Here is a 15,160-nt window from a genome sequence, read left to right on the forward strand (position 1 = left end):
AACTGTGGTTGCTTTGACAAAATTTAAGATATTACAAGGTCCTGATTGGAGGTGATGTGGGGATCTGGATGAGATCCACCAGGTGGTTATGATTAAAGTGCATTTACTCGCTTAGGCCTATAGTAGCCTGTAAATATTGTATGGCAGCGAAACTTTGCAGATCTACTAACGCGTTAATGCGGAACCGATTTACGCTGGCAAACAAATTGGTTACAGTTGCGACCACCAGGTGCTAATTTGGAGCTTTACACTGTTTAATTATATAACATTAAAGCTTTAACGTAAGCCCTAACGTGAGTCAACAGTATGGCTATCGACAAGATACCATTCGCTGTTAGTGAATCTTTTTTAAATGGACGGTATCAGTTACATTGCTGCATTTAGAGAATATAACCGACTGAAAGGTCTGAGAAGAGGCCCGGTGTCATTAAATCGTTTAAAGATGATTAAATTTGGAACCTGGAAGAGGAACACGTCCTGTTCTGGTGGACGTTTTTGTTGCTGTAACTTTATAACTTTACAAGACCCAGAAGGTGCAGCACCCGAAACCTTATGATCTGCAACATCGTTCTGAATTTGCTGTTCGGTTTCTGGCACAGATAGAGTGGCGAAGCACATTTACACTACAGAGTACAATGAACATACACAACTGCTAAACTGAGTACTGTTAAACAGCTTGTTGTTCACGAAGAACCATTGCCCTCTCCGTATGTGACTGGTGTGTGCATTCACAAGCATATTTATTCTGTCCGTTATTGAAAAGAATACACCCAGTGGGTGTGCCAGGCGTATCGTGACGTCTGCACGTTATCGATACTACCTTGTACACCGTAAGATTCCTGTTTTGAAAGAGCAAAAGAAGCAAGTGTATGGAAACCACAGATTTCATGCAAGATGTCGCTCGTCCAGTGCAAGATTTGCTTAATGCAACCTTACACGAACGTATTGTCTCCAGCGATTTTCTAGATCCATGCCCTGCAAGATCACCTGATATGTATCCATGTGACTTGGCTCTGGGAATACCTAAAAGAGCGCGTTTACCAGGACTCTCCGCTGTCTGTACCTAATCTGAAGGCCACTACAGAAGAACACACTGCTTCCATTCCACCTAAACCGCAGCGAGCAACTTTTGATCACGTCATTTTATGGATGCAGGATCTCAGACTTCTCCAGTGCTCGTTTAACAAATTTAAGTAGCAGTTAATAAAAATCAACGTTAAGCCTTTCTCACTTGTTTCACCTTTCTTTCTCATGTCCTGTCCCTAATCCGTTACAAATGGGAACGTTTTTTAACGTCTTGCATGCACAGCACCAGATTGGCACCTGGCGGCTGAAATTTGAACTAATTTTCAGTGTAAAATGTTTCTGCATTAACGCATCCGATTGTTTACCAAGTTCCGCTGCAACACGGTAAACAGCCCACACTGAACTCCCTGAGTAGGTACATTGTCATTATACTTGTAAACCTGCAGCAGAATATCCTAAGGGAAGACTACCTTGGTTTTCCTAATAGACTGTGAGGTAAGATCGTAACCTCATTTGGACGTTGGGAGTGTTGCGTACCTTTCAGGCGTTAACTCATTTCGATCGCTTTGTTTGCATATGTTATTCGTACATATATAAGGTCCGTGTAATCTAGGGAACATTTCTGACTACCGTTGTCCTCCTGTCTGTTGCTTAAAAATAAACACTATTTATAGTAAAGATGAAATTTTGTTCAATTCAGGTTTTATTCTAAAATTAATTTGTAACATAAAACAAAGTGATGCGGTAAAAACAAAAAAAAAATACAAGCTTATCATGTAGTGCTAGGAAACAAAAACATGCCAAACATTGCTTCAATACTTTGAGTTACACAATAAACAATTTTCACGCTCTAAGTCGTGTTTGATTATCAGCCGAGTCAAGGTATCGTTCTGTGATGACGTTTCAACAAGTTTCCTACCAATCTTCAGATGAAGTGTCGGGGTCGTGTGCTGACCGGGTCTTAACAGCCACTTGATCGCAGACACTTGGGCCTCGTCTGCATCGGCAGCCCCAGTCCTGCGCTTCTGGAAAGCGTGTGCAGCCCTTAGTTTGGCAGCTCCCTGCGTCGCGTCCGTCTGGTGGGACATGTCCATGCCATCTGCTGCCTTCGCTAGTTTTGCAACGGAGGTCCTTTTATTTTTCTTACAGCTGCATCCCATGCAATGCTAAGCTGGAAACCGCTATTTCGGTTGACAATGTTATCATGGACTCATCTCCACAGCCTCTTCAAAAGAATCTCAGTACCCGTTCATCCTGCACAGCAGCTTTGTTCGTAATCAAATACAGGGTGTTACAAAAAGGTACGGCCAAACTTTCAGGAAACATTCCTCACACACAAAAGATGTTACGTGGACATGTGTCCGGAAACGCTTAATTTCCATGTTAGAGCTCATTTTAGTTTCGTCAGTATGTACTGTACTTCCTCGATTCACCACCATGATTTTATACGGGTCACTCTACCTGTGCTGCTAGAACATGTGCCTTTACAAGAACGACACAACATGTGGTTCATGCACGATGGAGCTCCTGCACATTTCAGTCGAAGTGTTCATATGCTTCTCAACAACAGATTCGGTGACCGATGGATTGGTAGAGGCGGACCAATTCCATGGCCTCCACGCTCTCCTGACCTCAACCCTCTTGACTTTCATTTATGGGGGCATTTGAAAGCTCTTGTCTACGCAACCTCGGTACCAAATGTAGAGACTCTTCGTGCTCGTATTGTGGACGGCTGTGATACAATACGCCATTCTCCAGGGCTGCATCAGCGCATCAGGGATTCCATGCGACGGAGGGTGGATGCATGTATCCTCACTAAAGGAGGAGATTTTGAACATTTCCTGTAACAAAGTGTTTGAAGTCACTCTGGTACGTTCTGTTGCTGTGTGTTTCCATTCCATGATTAATGTGATTTGAAGAGGAGTAATAAAATGAGCTCTAACATGGAAAGTAAGCGTTTCCGGACACATGTCCACATAACGTATTTTCTTTCTTTGTATGTGAGGAATGTTTCCTGAAAGTTTGGCCGTACCTTTTTGTAACACCCTGTATATGGTTTTCGTTGAGACGGTGTTCTTCCACCGCAGATTTCTCTGTGTGGCTCAGGCGAAAGCTCCTTTCTTGTTCCGAGCAGTGCTGCTATGTACACCGATGCATCTGGCCGATGTGATGTTTGCCACACTCTCAGCTGATGCTGTGGACTTCAGGTGTGTCTCCCTAATTTAGTTGTCAAATCTAGCAGCTTCCTGATTTTGACCAAAGAGCGAAATATGGTTTTAATGTTGCTTTTTTCTAATATTCTGGCAATCTTTGCAATGGGTGGCCCAGCGTACGGAAGGAGCGCCAAGCGCCTAGTGTCTTCTTCACTTACATCTTTTCTTCTTGCTTGGTTGCAAAGCGCGTTTTACCTCCATCTCAGAATAGCAGTTCTCGCGAAAGGTTTTTCCTCATATGCTGCAATTCGAAAGGTCCTTATTGCATATACCTTGTGCTGGATTATGGTGGCTACGGGCGTTAGGGTACAGGTAGGTGCGTCCTTCCTGTAAGTAGAATGACCTAACGTGTCGTGAGTCGTCTTTACTATGAAGAAAGGCAGATGCGTTTTCTTCTTTCATGGTGAATTTAATATTGACATACATACCGTTGAGGTGTTCAAGGAATTCTTGTCGGTTTCCTTCGCCATGCTGCCAGATTACGAACATGTCGTCCACGTAGTGGTAAAACATCTTCGGTTTCAGGTGTGCTGTTTCGAGAGCCTGTAATATTCCTCCTTTTACTTGTGTGTTATTTACTGTCCTGATATGTAGAATCAAATGTAATACCTGCGTGTATTTTGTATTCTCTGAATTGGTTTACAAAACCTACTGTCATGCAAAGTCAACTGTAATACTCTTATACTATACTGTTAATAATAAGCAATGTAACGAACAGAAATACAGTTACCTATCCGGACAGCAAAACCACAAAAAGAAGTGTAATAACCGAGTGTATTAACCTAAGGAATAAGCATCAGACTTTAACTCGTTTCTTCAAATAAGTCACTAGTTCAGAGTTATGGTAAATAACAGTAGTTAGACTACTATTCTGCATCGATAACATATGTGGTTGATGGTACGCTATTATTCGCCAGTCTAATTAGGCACACGTAATGAAGCTGAGGAGGACAGCAGAAAAGATCGCAACTCCCTGTTACCTAACAGATTTCCCTTTAGATTTAGATACGAGATGGTTCAGCAATACAAGAAAAGTTTAGCCGCTCGAAACAAAGCTACAGTAGCCAATTGCTTAAGCAGACTGGTTTCATGAAAGCAAAAGTAAATTTGGACCGGGGGGTTTACACATCTACATATTTGGTACTCAACATTTCATTGATTCACTATAAACTGTTTAACGTTATTATTTATCACCACTGATCATCAACTTAGTGTTTCCTTTCATTAATACGTAATGTGAAAGCAAACAATTTATCTAATGTGGTTTCAATCTGGCATAACCTTACGTAATCATTTTAACACCGAAAATAGCAATGTTAATTATGAAATTCTCAGTTATTCTTTCCATCAATTATATCACTGATTAATCACTGATTTGCCAACAATATATTAAAGATTTCACAATCTTCGCTGAATACAGGTCACTCAGAATTTTCATTTACCAGGTTGGGATCCTGCTTGGTTTATGAGCGGGATAAATTACCAGGTGGACACAATTGTTAATTTGGATGATGGTTATTATTCTTAAAGCACATTTCAACTTCCTGGCACACACTACAATACATAGCTAAATTGTCGTACCCTGTAAGCCGTGATCAGCGACGGTGGCGTTGGTGGCAACAACTGCATTAATATCAGAACGGCCAAGAGCAGTTATCCATGTCGGACTTACTTCCTCTTCATAGCGATGATCCATCTTATAATCAATAGCCCTTTTTTCTCACCATACCAGGCCGTGATAAACTGCAGTTTCCAACAGAGGCAAGATGCCACAATATGGTGCACTCCACACTATGCTGGCGCTATACGTGCTGCCTCTAAGATCACTGGCCACCGCCTGACTGTTCGCGCCCGCCAAAGCGCGCCAAACGTTTCCGCTCCCACCTTTTCCTACGCTTACACAGCTTTCCGTTCCTGACGGAACTACTCTATCTTTTATACGACACATCTCATACAGCCCTAAGTGAGTGCCAGTAACTATTACATACATAATTACATTATAGCACCTTTTTACATTTAATAATTGTAACAAATAGATATCTTTACAATATTTGAAAGTAAATATTACACCATCTTTCTTAATATGTACATCCATTTTAATCTTATCAAAGAGTTTCAGTATCTATTTCGATTCCAACAAGATGTCTATTTCTGCTTTAAGTTTCAATAAAATATTTACAAAAAAAAAAAAAAATATGAACAATAATGTCACAAGCAGTTTCTTCGATGTGGTACATGGTGCCTAGGTGAATCCATGGCCAGTACATCTATCTGTTGGTAGACTCTACCACCACAATGGAAGTATGTGATGGGGAATGCGTGGCAGAAATGTTTCACTTTGTCTTCGTTGAAGTCTCCCCTAGTATTTTCAGAAGTCCTCGAGAAGTACCGGTGTCTAGAGGGGTGTGACATCAAAGCTGACCAGGATGTCACATTTGTTCAGGTGTGAATGTCCCTGTATCTTCACAAACTCTAGAGTTTTTGGCGGTGAGGACAATGACCCACTACATGCTTCGATAGCTGCGCCCGGTGATTGGCTATCTCATAAGTTTGTGAATTTTTTGTGTCCACTGTTAGACGTAGTGGAACTCCCTTCTTGGGTATCTTTGGAAGTCTGTACAGGTGCGGTGGTATCGGTGCTCTGGTACAGCCTTCTTGTTCAGCAGTGAGATGGTTTTCCTTGTCACAGCTGACGTAGGATCCTATTTTTTACTTGTTTGTAAGCTCTCTTTCGAAAGGATCTCAATCTTTTGCCAGTGCTTAACTGATCGTAGCAGTACCGTCGCATCACTGTCTGCCACTAGGACGACCGTATTTTCTCGTAGGTCGCGCATCGCCCTCCGTTCAGCTGTGGAGATATTTGTTTTCGGCGTTTTTTCTTTTTTCCAGTGTCCTGCAAGTCTCCATTGTGACCTCTCCGGCGATCAAAGAGTAGCCCATGGGCGGCATGCTTGTTGCTACTGATCTCTCATTTAGGTTTTGTGGTTGGAACCAGTGAAAAATTTAATCCGTTTGACAACACGGATGTTTTTGTTAGTTCCTTTGAGGGACGTGTCTGGACGAAAGAGACATCCCAGTCACCTTTGAAGTCACGCCCCTCTTCATATGGGTACCTCTGTAAGACTGAGTAACTAAGGTGCCACTTAGACGAAGACATTGGAACTGTTCCGCCATACACTCGCTACCACACACTTTTAATGTGGTGGCAAATTCTACAAGACAGAGTGGCCATGGGTTCCCCCTGCCGTCATGCATCGCAAACCTATACGTGTTCCACTATGAAGAAACTGCTCTCGAAATGGCGCGCCTGAAACTGAAGGTGTTCTACCGACACATTCACGACACATTGACGACACATTTCGTGATTTGGCAGCATGGCGAAGAAATTCGCAAAGAATTTCTTAACCACATCGACAGCATACGTGACAATATTACATTCACCATTCTGGTGGAAGAAAATTGATGTCTATCTTCCCTGAACATCATGATAAAGACTTATGGCATGTTAGGTCATTCTGTTTACACGAAGAAGACATACACCGACTTCTACCTTAGCGCCAATAGCTCCCACCTTTCAGCACAACACAAACCCTTGCTCACAACCTTTGTGCACAGGACACAAGACGTGACAAGAGTCTACCTTCCGAACTGTAGCACTTGAGAAAAACCTTTTGCGAGAACAGCTATTCTGAGACGCAGATAAGACGCACTTCCAAATGAGCAAGAAGAGAGGAGACGTACGCGAAGAAGACACTAAGGACTTGGTGTTTCTTCCTGCTGGGCCGCCCACGGCAAAAATTGCCAGGATATTATAAAAAAAACATTAAAATCATCTTCCGCACATCGGCCAAAATCAGGAATATACTGTACTCAGTGAAGGATAACTATGACTACAGACACCTGGAGTCTGCAGCACGAGCTACGAGCTGCGGGTGTGGCAAACATTACATCGGCCAGATGCAGCGATGTATATCGCAGCACTGCTCACAACACTTAAGGAGCGTTCACCTTGGCCAAATGGAGGAGCGAACGGGTTCTGGGATTCGATCTTTAAAGAGTTTGTGGAGACAGAAGTCCATGAAAACCTTGTCAACCGAAACAGCTGTTTCTAGCTTAGAATTGCATGGAGGGAGCTGTAAGAGAAATACAAGAATGCTCCGATGAAAAACCGGCGAAGGCAGCAGGTGGAATGGACATGCCTCAAGGACACGACACAGAGAGCCCCCAACACCATGGGCGGCGACTCCCCCACCATGGGCGGCGACTCCCCGAGGTGCACGATTGGTGCTGCAGATGAGCTCGCCTCTAGAGATTGTGGGTGGAAGAAAGGAGGTCCATTAAAGTGCACAAACTGTGGAGGTGGGCAAACAGCCAGCTACTTGGGTCGCGATCGCTAAGCCTGAGAAACAACCCACCGGAACTACCACCCCAAAGGTCTACTCTCAACAATGAGTAAATTATGTGAGCGGCTCCTACTAGTTCACACCGAGTGATATATTCATAATGAAAAAAATGCTTCCCATTTCAGTTCCAATTTCGGAATAAACGCTCAGTAACTTATGAGAATCTTCGAAGCCACCACAGAAGCCTTCAACAGGAAGGCTAGGCCATGTTTTATACAATCACACATCTGACACACCAACCGCCTCTCAGACACAGCTGAATACGCAGATGACACTGCGTTCTTCGCAACCAGCAATAACAGACGTCTAGCAACCAGGCGACTACAAAACCACGTGAACAGCACAGAGACTTGGGTAAAAAATAATGGAGGATCAGTTTGAACACTGAAATCTCAAGCTCTGATGGTAACAACGAGGAGGAAAACGTCATCTCCTAACTGTAGACGAGATAACTACTCTCAGGCTGCACAAACGAGAAATACCCTGGAACAATACAGGTCAACATCTGAGAGTAACATTGGACCAACACCTCGCTTGGAAGCCCTATATCGAGAACTTAAGGAAAAAAAGCAAGCGCCAGAATGAACGCACTGTATCCACTGTTAAACACAAAGGTCTCACATCCACAACAAGAGTGCGGTTTTACTACACTGTAATCAGCTCCATCTTTGAGTGCACTTGTCCTGTTTGGGGTACACAGCCCAAACCCACATTAAAGGACATAACTTACTACATGTCCACCCGCGCTTTCCCACGCCGATGCCAAGTAGGTAGCGGATATGAAACCGCTAAAAATTAGATTCAGAGAACCTGCCAAAGCGTTCTGCTAAATTGCCAGAAACTCCAAGATCCAACTAATGAACCTGCTAGGCAACTACCTAGCAGTTAAATTCTATAAAACACCCAAACAGCCTGCAGTAACGCAGAAGCTAGAAGTAGAACCTCATAACACTTTGGCTACTCAAAACATCAGGGGCATAAATAGAATGCAACAACACAGACAATATGTGAAGGAAATGTTCACACCCAACACCTTTCTCAAACACATCCTCAGAGACTAAAGAAAACATGCTGGCAGCATAACCTGGCACTGCATTCATGGTTTTCTAATATTAGTGCTTCTGATCACGTTGGGGTAGCTCCCGAAGGATAATCACCTGCAAAAGTCGCGAATAAGTTGCGATTCGCAGAGCGCTGCTCCGCAAAGGCGGCAATACCTGGATACGCTAACATAGCCCAATTACTTCCGCTCGCCTAACTGCGACAAGAACCAGCCGCACCAGCAAGTGCTTGTCGCTGCCTCCTCCGAAACTCCCAGAAGTCTAGGCACCTGCTGCATTTTCTTTCTTACAGGAAGAAGATACCTCAAACTGGCTGCCACACTTGTTCATAAATAATGCAGGGGAATTAGGAACTCCCAACGGCTAGATCGACGTGAGCATGTCGTCCCCTTTCGCCAAAGAGTGAGAGCGTTCTTATTTCACAGAAAGCAAAGTGTAGTGTTCAAGGGACATACCAAAACTATGACCGATAAGCCAGGAGGATTCAAATGGCTCTGAGCACTATGGGACTTAACATCTATAGTCATCAGTCCCCTAGAACTACTTAAACCTAACTAACCTAAGGACATCACACAACACCCAGTCATCACACAACACCCAGTCATCACACAACACCCAGTCATCACACAACACCCAGTCATCACACAACACCCAGTCATCACACAACACCCAGTCATCACACAACACCCAGTCATCACACAACACCCAGTCATCACACAACACCCAGTCATCACACAACACCCAGTCATCACACAACACCCAGTCATCACACAACACCCAGTCATCACACAACACCCAGTCATCACACAACACCCAGTCATCACACAACACCCAGTCATCACACAACACCCAGTCATCACACAACACCCAGTCATCACACAACACCCAGTCATCACACAACACCCAGTCATCACACAACACCCAGTCATCACACAACACCCAGTCATCACACAACACCCAGTCATCACACAACACCCAGTCATCACACAACACCCAGTCATCACACAACACCCAGTCATCACACAACACCCAGTCATCACACAACACCCAGTCATCACACAACACCCAGTCATCACACAACACCCAGTCATCACACAACACCCAGTCATCACACAACACCCAGTCATCACACAACACCCAGTCATCACACAACACCCAGTCATCACACAACACCCAGTCATCACACAACACCCAGTCATCACACAACACCCAGTCATCACACAACACCCAGTCATCACACAACACCCAGTCATCACACAACACCCAGTCATCACACAACACCCAGTCATCACACAACACCCAGTCATCACACAACACCCAGTCATCACACAACACCCAGTCATCACACAACACCCAGTCATCACACAACACCCAGTCATCACACAACACCCAGTCATCACACAACACCCAGTCATCACACAACACCCAGTCATCACACAACACCCAGTCATCACACAACACCCAGTCATCACACAACACCCAGTCATCACACAACACCCAGTCATCACACAACACCCAGTCATCACACAACACCCAGTCATCACACAACACCCAGTCATCACACAACACCCAGTCATCACACAACACCCAGTCATCACACAACACCCAGTCATCACACAACACCCAGTCATCACACAACACCCAGTCATCACACAACACCCAGTCATCACACAACACCCAGTCATCACACAACACCCAGTCATCACACAACACCCAGTCATCACACAACACCCAGTCATCACACAACACCCAGTCATCACACAACACCCAGTCATCACACAACACCCAGTCATCACACAACACCCAGTCATCACACAACACCCAGTCATCACACAACACCCAGTCATCACACAACACCCAGTCATCACACAACACCCAGTCATCACACAACACCCAGTCATCACACAACACCCAGTCATCACACAACACCCAGTCATCACACAACACCCAGTCATCACACAACACCCAGTCATCACACAACACCCAGTCATCACACAACACCCAGTCATCACACAACACCCAGTCATCACACAACACCCAGTCATCACACAACACCCAGTCATCACACAACACCCAGTCATCACACAACACCCAGTCATCACACAACACCCAGTCATCACACAACACCCAGTCATCACACAACACCCAGTCATCACACAACACCCAGTCATCACACAACACCCAGTCATCACACAACACCCAGTCATCACACAACACCCAGTCATCACACAACACCCAGTCATCACACAACACCCAGTCATCACACAACACCCAGTCATCACACAACACCCAGTCATCACACAACACCCAGTCATCACACAACACCCAGTCATCACACAACACCCAGTCATCACACAACACCCAGTCATCACACAACACCCAGTCATCACACAACACCCAGTCATCACACAACACCCAGTCATCACACAACACCCAGTCATCACACAACACCCAGTCATCACACAACACCCAGTCATCACACAACACCCAGTCATCACACAACACCCAGTCATCACACAACACCCAGTCATCACACAACACCCAGTCATCACACAACACCCAGTCATCACACAACACCCAGTCATCACACAACACCCAGTCATCACACAACACCCAGTCATCACACAACACCCAGTCATCACACAACACCCAGTCATCACACAACACCCAGTCATCACACAACACCCAGTCATCACACAACACCCAGTCATCACACAACACCCAGTCATCACACAACACCCAGTCATCACACAACACCCAGTCATCACACAACACCCAGTCATCACACAACACCCAGTCATCACACAACACCCAGTCATCACACAACACCCAGTCATCACACAACACCCAGTCATCACACAACACCCAGTCATCACACAACACCCAGTCATCACACAACACCCAGTCATCACACAACACCCAGTCATCACACAACACCCAGTCATCACACAACACCCAGTCATCACACAACACCCAGTCATCACACAACACCCAGTCATCACACAACACCCAGTCATCACACAACACCCAGTCATCACACAACACCCAGTCATCACACAACACCCAGTCATCACACAACACCCAGTCATCACACAACACCCAGTCATCACACAACACCCAGTCATCACACAACACCCAGTCATCACACAACACCCAGTCATCACACAACACCCAGTCATCACACAACACCCAGTCATCACACAACACCCAGTCATCACACAACACCCAGTCATCACACAACACCCAGTCATCACACAACACCCAGTCATCACACAACACCCAGTCATCACACAACACCCAGTCATCACACAACACCCAGTCATCACACAACACCCAGTCATCACACAACACCCAGTCATCACACAACACCCAGTCATCACACAACACCCAGTCATCACACAACACCCAGTCATCACACAACACCCAGTCATCACACAACACCCAGTCATCACACAACACCCAGTCATCACACAACACCCAGTCATCACACAACACCCAGTCATCACACAACACCCAGTCATCACACAACACCCAGTCATCACACAACACCCAGTCATCACACAACACCCAGTCATCACACAACACCCAGTCATCACACAACACCCAGTCATCACACAACACCCAGTCATCACACAACACCCAGTCATCACACAACACCCAGTCATCACACAACACCCAGTCATCACACAACACCCAGTCATCACACAACACCCAGTCATCACACAACACCCAGTCATCACACAACACCCAGTCATCACACAACACCCAGTCATCACACAACACCCAGTCATCACACAACACCCAGTCATCACACAACACCCAGTCATCACACAACACCCAGTCATCACACAACACCCAGTCATCACACAACACCCAGTCATCACACAACACCCAGTCATCACACAACACCCAGTCATCACACAACACCCAGTCATCACACAACACCCAGTCATCACACAACACCCAGTCATCACACAACACCCAGTCATCACACAACACCCAGTCATCACACAACACCCAGTCATCACACAACACCCAGTCATCACACAACACCCAGTCATCACACAACACCCAGTCATCACACAACACCCAGTCATCACACAACACCCAGTCATCACACAACACCCAGTCATCACACAACACCCAGTCATCACACAACACCCAGTCATCACACAACACCCAGTCATCACACAACACCCAGTCATCACACAACACCCAGTCATCACACAACACCCAGTCATCACACAACACCCAGTCATCACACAACACCCAGTCATCACACAACACCCAGTCATCACACAACACCCAGTCATCACACAACACCCAGTCATCACACAACACCCAGTCATCACACAACACCCAGTCATCACACAACACCCAGTCATCACACAACACCCAGTCATCACACAACACCCAGTCATCACACAACACCCAGTCATCACACAACACCCAGTCATCACACAACACCCAGTCATCACACAACACCCAGTCATCACACAACACCCAGTCATCACACAACACCCAGTCATCACACAACACCCAGTCATCACACAACACCCAGTCATCACACAACACCCAGTCATCACACAACACCCAGTCATCACACAACACCCAGTCATCACACAACACCCAGTCATCACACAACACCCAGTCATCACACAACACCCAGTCATCACACAACACCCAGTCATCACACAACACCCAGTCATCACACAACACCCAGTCATCACACAACACCCAGTCATCACACAACACCCAGTCATCACACAACACCCAGTCATCACACAACACCCAGTCATCACACAACACCCAGTCATCACACAACACCCAGTCATCACACAACACCCAGTCATCACACAACACCCAGTCATCACACAACACCCAGTCATCACACAACACCCAGTCATCACACAACACCCAGTCATCACACAACACCCAGTCATCACACAACACCCAGTCATCACACAACACCCAGTCATCACACAACACCCAGTCATCACACAACACCCAGTCATCACACAACACCCAGTCATCACACAACACCCAGTCATCACACAACACCCAGTCATCACACAACACCCAGTCATCACACAACACCCAGTCATCACACAACACCCAGTCATCACACAACACCCAGTCATCACACAACACCCAGTCATCACACAACACCCAGTCATCACACAACACCCAGTCATCACACAACACCCAGTCATCACACAACACCCAGTCATCACACAACACCCAGTCATCACACAACACCCAGTCATCACACAACACCCAGTCATCACACAACACCCAGTCATCACACAACACCCAGTCATCACACAACACCCAGTCATCACACAACACCCAGTCATCACACAACACCCAGTCATCACACAACACCCAGTCATCACACAACACCCAGTCATCACACAACACCCAGTCATCACACAACACCCAGTCATCACACAACACCCAGTCATCACACAACACCCAGTCATCACACAACACCCAGTCATCACACAACACCCAGTCATCACACAACACCCAGTCATCACACAACACCCAGTCATCACACAACACCCAGTCATCACACAACACCCAGTCATCACACAACACCCAGTCATCACACAACACCCAGTCATCACACAACACCCAGTCATCACACAACACCCAGTCATCACACAACACCCAGTCATCACACAACACCCAGTCATCACACAACACCCAGTCATCACACAACACCCAGTCATCACACAACACCCAGTCATCACACAACACCCAGTCATCACACAACACCCAGTCATCACACAACACCCAGTCATCACACAACACCCAGTCATCACACAACACCCAGTCATCACACAACACCCAGTCATCACACAACACCCAGTCATCACACAACACCCAGTCATCACACAACACCCAGTCATCACACAACACCCAGTCATCACACAACACCCAGTCATCACACAACACCCAGTCATCACACAACACCCAGTCATCACACAACACCCAGTCATCACACAACACCCAGTCATCACACAACACCCAGTCATCACACAACACCCAGTCATCACACAACACCCAGTCATCACACAACACCCAGTCATCACACAACACCCAGTCATCACACAACACCCAGTCATCACACAACACCCAGTCATCACACAACACCCAGTCATCACACAACACCCAGTCATCACACAACACCCAGTCATCACACAACACCCAGTCATCACACAACACCCAGTCATCACACAACACCCAGTCATCACACAACACCCAGTCATCACACAACACCCAGTCATCACACAACACCCAGTCATCACACAACACCCAGTCATCACACAACACCCAGTCATCACACAACACCCAGTCATCACACAACACCCAGTCATCACACAACACCCAGTCATCACACAACACCCAGTCATCACACAACACCCAGTCATCACACAACACCCAGTCATCA

Source organism: Schistocerca serialis, chromosome 3 (genome assembly GCF_023864345.2).
Source record: "Schistocerca serialis cubense isolate TAMUIC-IGC-003099 chromosome 3, iqSchSeri2.2, whole genome shotgun sequence".
In the NCBI taxonomy this organism is placed as follows: Eukaryota; Metazoa; Arthropoda; class Insecta; order Orthoptera; family Acrididae; genus Schistocerca; species Schistocerca serialis.